General features: G+C 42.3%; 1 long non-coding RNA gene across 2 annotated transcripts in view; it reads right to left on the bottom strand.

Annotated features, from left to right (window-relative positions):
• Positions 1-2,917: 2,917 nt before the first annotated feature.
• LOC147654053 (uncharacterized) overlaps positions 2,918-8,071 on the bottom strand; it is a 47,228-nt gene continuing 42,074 nt past the window's right edge. For both annotated transcript variants that reach the window (XR_015284383.1, XR_015284381.1), the window contains one exon: positions 2,918-4,862. This is a non-coding gene — a long non-coding RNA (uncharacterized LOC147654053). The remainder of the gene's footprint in view (positions 4,863-8,071) is intronic.

Raw genomic sequence — 8,071 nt, 5'->3', positions numbered from 1 at the left:
CAGACCCAGCTCAAAGAAATCATTATATGCTGTGCCATCCTTGCTTTGCCTCACCACCCTAACTGGTTTTTTTTGAAACTGAGGGAAATCTTCTCAGGAGAGAAGTGTCTCTTTGCTCTTCAGGCATCAGGAGCACGGCTGACCTTTGTAGTATGGTGGTTCTCTGATTTTGCTGTCTGTGACTTTGAAATGGGCCCATGAGACATTTATACTCTTTTTCTTTCTACCATGAGCTAAGTGTATGTCTGCTTTTGTCAGATGATCAAGTTCCCTCACAGCACAAGCCAATTCTTAGGGAATAAAATCTCTTTTCCAAATAATCACATACAACATCAACAAAATAAAGCTTATTTAAAGCACACACCAGCAAATTGCTATTTACCCTTGGAATTGTTTTCACAGGCAGAAAGTAAATTTTATTTGAAGCAATCATTATTGTAGATAAGGGGTACAAGGCTGTATTTGTTAGGGAAAAAATCACACTGTGGAGCTATAAACAGTAAATTGAAGCCATGAACACAGAGGAAATCTCCTGATTGATAAAGCCAAAATTAAATAAGCAGTTTTAAAATATTTTTGGCATTATCTTATTCTAATCTTAAGACTTGGAGGTGTGTAATATATAGTATTCTGGTTTAAACCTGAGTATTATCAGCTGTTTTAAAGAAACTGCAAAGCTCACCTCTCACAGATAGACCACCCTTGGTAGAGCAAAGAGCAAATGTGTACCAGTTTCTGCAAATTCCTTGTTCTCTACTTATCGTTAGATACAAAAACTCTTATCAAGTGTACAGCATTAATCATACACAAAAGTATTTGCAGAACAGAGATACCACTTGCTCCAGCTGCACTGCCCAAGATAGGCAGTATTAGAGCCAGGAAACAAATCATGTCAGGGCATCCTCTTTCAGCTGGATCTGCTTAGTAAAAAGCTCTGCTTGGAAATGGCTGCAGTCCTGACTAATTAGGCAGACTGGACCAGCTATGACATTCCAGCGAGTCTTTTCAGGGAAAATGGATCTGGGAAGGAGTTGTGATTACACATTTCTGACATTGGCTGCTGCTGGAGAAAGAATACCAGATGAGATGTACTGCTCCAGCAAGTGCTAAGTTCTTAATTTAGGCATTTCGTGGAAATTGTTGAAAAACATTCTAATTGGAAGGAACTTCTGCTTCTCCAGCATACAATTTTCCCCATTTTTTAGCACTGAGGCATTTGCATGAAAACAAGCTCTTTGTTTTTAAAATTCCGCTGCACTTGTTGTTTATTTCCCACTGGAATTCATAATCCTGTGTTTGCACAAAGCACTATAATTGGTTGCTGTGGAAGTGTTTCTATCAAAAGGAAATTATTATTAATAATCAAGAACGAACAGTTGCATAATAGAGATTAGTAATATAAGCACCATTCTAATAATAATGCTAATCTCCATGAAACCAATCTCTTCAAATGCTTTGAAATAAACATATCCCAGTGATAAAAAAATCATCTTTAAACATGAAGAGCAGCAAGAATCACAGGAACGAGTACAGGTGGAGGTTGACTCTATCAACAAGAGTGGTGCATTTTGCAGCTGGCAACTACAAAATTCCACCATGAACTGTATTGTGTTTGCATGAGCAGGTTTTTTTGTGGGGGCTACGGGGGAACTTCTGTCAGAAGCTGCTGAAAACTTCCCCCATGTCCAGCACAGCCAATGCCAGCCAGCTCCAGGATGGACCTACCACTGGCCAAGGCTGAGCCCATCAGGAATAATAGTAATGCCTATTTGATAAAATATTTAAAAAGGAAAAAAAAATATATTGTGCAGATGTAATTGGGACCAGAAAAGAGTGGGGTGAGAGGAACAACCCTGCAGACACTAAGGTCAGTGGAGAAGGAGAGGGAGGAGGTGCTCCAGGTGCCAGAGCTGGGATTCCTCTGCAGCCCATGGTGCTGCCCATGGTGACGCAGCTGTGCCCCCGAAGTCCATGGAGGGCCACAGGGAATGCAGAGATTCACGTGCAGCCCATGGAGGAGACCCACCCTAGAGCAGGAGGTGCCTGAAAGAAGGCTGTGAACCCATAGGAAACCCATGCTGGAGCAGGGACCTGGCAGGGACCTGTAAACCTGTGCAGAGAGCAGCCCACGCTGGAGGTTTCCTAGTAGGACTTGTGACTGACCCCGTGGGGGACCCACACTGGAGCAGACTGCTCTTGAAGGACTGCACTGTGTGGAATAGACCCACACTGGAGCAGTTCTGGGAGAAGTGTTGTCTGTGGGATGGGTTCACGTTGGAGAAGTTTGTGAAGTGCTGTCTCCCGTGGGAGGGAACCCACACTGGAGCAGCAGTGGAAGAAACAACATGTGATGAACTGTCTGTAACCCCCATTTCCCATCTCCCTGCACTGCTGCGGGGGAGGAGGTGGAGCCCAGGAAGGAGGGATAGGTGGGAGGAAGAGAGGCTTTTAAGATTTGTTTTACTTCTCATTATCCTGCTCTGATTTTGTTAGTAATAAATTTAATAAATATCCCCAAGTTGAGGTTGTTCTGGTCGTGACAGTATTTGGTGACTGATCTCTCACTGTCCTTATCTCAACTCATGATTCTTTTGTTATGTTTTCTCTTCTCTGTCCAGTCCTGGAGACAGTGAGAGAACAGTTTTGGTGAGTGTCTGGAATTCAGCCAAGGGTCAACCCACTACACTCCCCCAGACTAAAATTTTTAAGGCTCTGCTGGAAATTAATTACTTCATACAGGCAATTCCTCTTGGCCCAAAATACATGTAATAGTGAACTAATATAAACAAGTTTCGCCATTTTTAAAATTCTCAAGAGAAGGAGAGGTTTACTTGTACGTTGTTTTTGATATTCTTACTGCAGACATAAAAAGCTTTTTTTTTTCTTGTTCCTGAGACTCAGTAGTCTGGCATGGGTATTTTGTTTTCAAATGTTCTGGAAATCAGAATGCAAAGGGTTTTTGACCAGATCACAATCTTCAAGTCCATGAGGTTCTGTTGGTATATTACTAATTCCCTGTAGAAGTTCAGTGTTGAAGCATCTTCCTCCTTAGCACAGAACTTCCTAGCTTTTTCTTATAAGACACATTCCTTCTTTTCCAGCTCACTGATTTCATCTTTTAATCCAGACCCACACTATTTCAATGGCAGTAAAAACAACCCTTGTTTTGGAGCAATGCACAAAGATTTAGGGCTCCTGGTACCTGGGTTTGCTTGCACTAGACCTCCAGAACAGTCATCTGCTGCCAGCCAAGTCACTCAGAATCAGGTTTAGCACAAATCAGGATCTGAGAATAAAATTTTTACTTTAAATTGATAGGTAATCATGGAATGACATTATAAAAGACAAAGTTTACTGAACACGGACATGTTTAACAATAGAGATCCTTCTCCATAGAAGCTGGTGTCTACTTTTTTTTTTTGTTCTAGGTCAAACAATAATAATCATGTTCTTTTTTCTGGTGCAATTATTTCTGATTCCTCTTGCACCTTTTCCTCAATCATCCACCTGCCCTCTCTCTGGAAGCATGGAGATCATTCCTTCATGCCAGCCGCAGCCAAGATGTTCAAAGCTTGCTTGCTTCTCCCCTGTGAAACCTCCCTCGTTGTTGCCTATGTCTGGCACTAGACACCACTTGGTGCTCCATGTCCAGTACAGAGATGAAGAAGTCACTTTTTTTTCCTTTCCTTTTCTTCTACAGGAGTCTTTACAAACTTTTTAACAGGCAAAGTTAAACTTCATGTTTTTGGCTTCAGGCCGTGTGTCTGTTACAGCGTCTTGATGAAACAATCATAAACTTACGCATGATATTGTGGTAAGTATTAACATTTTGTCTTCTTCTTCCTTTCATAACTAGCTTTATTATATGAGTCTTTATAATAGCACTCATCCACAACTGCCTTCATGGCTGGCTCTTGGCAGATCAAAGGTTATTTGGGTTTTATAGGTAAAGCACAGAGGTATTTCCAAAGCAAACACCATTCTAAGACATGGAGATGAAAATACAGTCCTTAATATGGGCTCTAAATTACTTTATGGATGCATGACAAAGACAAAACTGAAATATTTATATAATTGCCTTTTGTTACAAGGTCTGCCAAAGCCTGCAATCTGCCCTTTTATAAAAAAAAGGACTGTGTCCTGTCTGCTGATAATGGCATCTTTGGCATGGACTGGAGGTGATTATTCTTCTGGTTTGACAGATGGAGAGTTCAAGGTCCAGATACCACTTCTCTAGGTGCAGTCTTTGTCACTAAGTGAATAGTTCAGTGGTAATATGACCAGGAGGGGCTGGGAATATCCTTGGCCTGATCTCTTCATCAAACACATATTATCAGACAATGAAGAAGAAGTGTCTCTCTCCTCTCAGTCAAATAAACTGCAATAATATAATCAACTAAATTCAAAGCCAATTTATGTGAGTTAACTTAAACTTATTCAATAAACAGACACGTAGCTGCAGCTACTCTTTGCCAATGATCTTCTCTGGAATTTATACATGAGTAACGGCCCTCAAACCCTATGCAGCCATGCAGGAAAATCCTTCTTGAGGTCACATAAAATAAGAAATATTCACTTCAAACCAAGGAAATGAGACATTAGTATGTAAGCAAATGGATGCTGTCTTGGAAGTGCACACATTTTGATTTTCAACAGGCTTTGAACAAGCTCCTCGCCAAAGACTGTTAAGCATCTGAGTTGTCAGGATACATGTGAGAATACACTCTTCTGAATCAGTGACTAGTGAGAAGATATAACACAAAGGACACAGATATGGTCCAAGTTCACAGTAAAGTGAATTTCACAGCAGGATCCAGTAAGGATTTGAGAGACCTGTATTAAATAGCATATCCATGTATGACCTGGAAAAGAAAAGGGGGATAAGTGAAGTGACAAGTTCACAGGGGGTGCAGAGTGACTCAGAGCAGCCAGGCCCAACTGTGGGGAAAAGCTGGAGGCAAGCTGATGCTGCAGAGCTGCAGAGGGATTACACAACATGGAGACAATGGCAGGCAAATTTCGGTGTCTGTGACTGCAAAAAAAATGCACATGGGAAAAAAACAAAAACCTTAAACTATATTTAATGGAGTCTGAACAAAGTTTAATCAGTCAGGAAAGAGATCTTGAAACCATGTGTTGCTTCTGCGGGAGTAACTACATATTCAGCAGTGGTTAAAAAGGCACTGAAGGAATTACTAGCAAAAGAATAGAGAAAAAAACAGACCCTATCATGCCATTGTAAAAATTCCCAGGGTACATACTCATGGAATATTGAGTACCACTCTGGTCGTGCTACCTCGAAAGGAATACAATACAGTTGGAAGCAGTGCTGGTGGGCAGCAGGATGGTATGACTCACAAATTGAAACAATAATTAAAGACACTAAGAGTTCACTCTGGAAATTGTATGATTGAAGGGGTACATAGCACAGGGCTCCAAAGTCAACACACTGTTGCTAAAACAAATAGGGAAAGTTTTTCCCTACTTGCTGTTTTTCTGGGAAGAGTGGCATGGTCTGGCAGGAGGTTTAAAACAAAGACGAGGAACACCTTTTCACCCAGCACATAATTGTGTCACTGAACTCAGTAGCACAGAATAATGCAAAGTGAAGAAATGGTAATCATTTCAAAAGGGTATTAGAACAGTTCATGAAACACCACCACAGACTGTTAACGTGATGGTCTGTCTGCAGCTACTTGCTGAGGAAAACCCCTGAGCCACAGCAAGTAGATCTGTAAAAGCCTGCCAGGGAATAAAACCACATACATCCTCTCTACAGGAACTTCATAGGAATGCTGCACCTCAGGTGGCTCAAGGAAAACCCAAGGCCAAGTATTGTATAATGAGAACAGAAGCAGCCTGCTCTCACAGGGGATCAGGACTGAGTTGGGTTGGCACACGTTGGTTTTGCACCGCTGGCAAATTGATCCTGAGGTCTCTCAGTTGAAGGCTGGGGATTCCAAGGGGAAAAAATGAAAGAGTGTATGATGAGAAGGATGCTGAGAAACAGAGAGGTGAAGGCTTTAGGCCATCCTGTAGGATCCTCTGCCTATGGGAAGTTAGTGGAAGGCTGTGAAACTTCGGAGTAGTTCAGGCAGCTTTGGAGCCAGAGAAATCATTACCAGCAACTATCCTCACCAGAAGTTTCCCTGCAAATGTTTCCATGTCTCTGATCACCAAATGAAGATTTCTGTTTTGCTGCTTCAGCTTATCTGGGAGTCCTTGTCCCAGCCAATGCACTTACATTATTTTTAGCATACACAGTAAAATTCCATTTTGTTTCTGAAGCATCCAGTTCTCCCAGACTTCACTACGGTGCTTTTGCTGAGGCCACACTGTTTTACAGGCTTATAAGCTCTGCAGTTTAGCAGAGTCAGATTTATCAGATACAATGATGGGTAAAACTGCAGAGTCCAAAAGAAATTATGAAAATCTCTGTTGAAATAAGATACTGCAGTTAACAAAGGAATTCGTTTTTTCCCCAGCTTAAGCAATCCAGATAAGCACCTGAGAATTTAGGCTTTAAAGGCTGTAGAAGCCTGGCTTACCACTAAGTCTGACAGTGCACAATCAAACAGAAAGAGGGAGATTTAGATTAGATATTAGAAAGAAGTCCTTAACTGCAAGGGTGGTGAGGCACTGCAACAGATTGCCCAGAGAACTTGTGGATGTCCCATCCCTGGAAGTGTTAAATACAGGCTGGATGGTGGGCTGAGCAGCCTGGTCTAGTGGAAGGTGTCCCTGCCCATGGCAGGGGGTTGCAACAACGTGATCTTTAAGATTCCTTCCAAACAATCTGTGGTTCTATGGTTCTATAATCATTATGACTTTGTGAGTAACTGAGTTACTGTAAAACACATCTTCTACTCGTGTGGCACTGCTGCAGAACTGTATGTGTGTTTTTAGACACTCTTTGCTTAAAAGCATAAAATGCATAAAGTTCATTAAAATAAAGGGAGCAGAAGTCCCTTGCCTTGCACTGCACTGAATCCCTTGCCCTAAGCTGTGGAGCCAGACTAGGTTTATAGTGGGTGTTTGAGGCAGGCAGGACCCCCAAACCTACAGCACTCAAATAAGGATGCTGCAAAACACAGCTCCCCATGCTAAGGCAGGGCCTCCAACCTGCACTGCTCTCAGACAAGTTCCTGGGTGTGTGGCTTCTCCCTGCAGTGCTGAACAGCCTCACCTCCCAGCCAGGTGCTGCTCTCAGCTTAGCAGTGATGGCTGTCAGCTCCTCTGGCTCCCCTGGAGCCTGTAGGATCCACTCTGGATGTAGGACACCTATGATCTTGTCCTGTTCAGGAACTTCAGTAAATCACAAAGGGCACCTGGGGATATCTTGAGATGCCTAAACAACATTATTAGGCAGATCAATGAGTGAGGATGGCTTGCTGTCTGGACAAGTAACATAATAGAATGGTGTCACCATGCTAAGTATTAACTGAGCTCCTTGTCCTAACATCTGAAATGCCCAACATGAAAACCTGATATATACAGGTTCACCCACCCAGTTCCAGCTACCTCTGGTAATGGGACAAGGAAAATCAGTTTTCTGATGTCAAACCCAAGTGATGTTGGAGGAGGAAAATTTTCAGGTGAGTCATTGAGATTCTGTGAAAACTAAGAAAGGGGGAAAAAAAGTAACAGCAAATCCCTGCAAGAATAGGTTTAATGATCTTGTTTCTCAAGCTATTCATAGATGGTCATTAAAAAACCCAGCTTGAGGTTCTGTTCCTCAGCCCTCTCCTGGAGGATCTCCTCTGATTTCTGGTTTTTGTGTAAGGAGTATATATTTTGGTTGAGGATAGTGCTGACACAGTGGCACCCACCAGCTGTCCAAATTCTGGCATGGGCAGCTGGGCAAGCCAAGAGCCCTCAAGCTGTGCAGCTTCAGCTGGGGGTCTGGCACAGGTATGCAGAGTAACTAACATTGGTTAAAAGGAGAAAAAGTTATTTTTAATTGATTCCCTGTTGTTTTTAATCACAAACAGCATTTGCCTTTGTTTTTGCTTTCCCTGCCTTATACCATTTTAAGGCCTATCCTGCTTTTACTGTCATGATGGTCCCCTCT

The sequence above is a fragment of the Cyanistes caeruleus genome, chromosome 3 (genome assembly GCF_971803275.1).
Source record: "Cyanistes caeruleus chromosome 3, bCyaCae1.hap1.1, whole genome shotgun sequence".
NCBI lineage: Eukaryota > Metazoa > Chordata > Aves > Passeriformes > Paridae > Cyanistes > Cyanistes caeruleus.
Note: the sequence above shows the minus strand (reverse complement) of the source record. Positions and strands in the feature narration are given on the sequence as shown.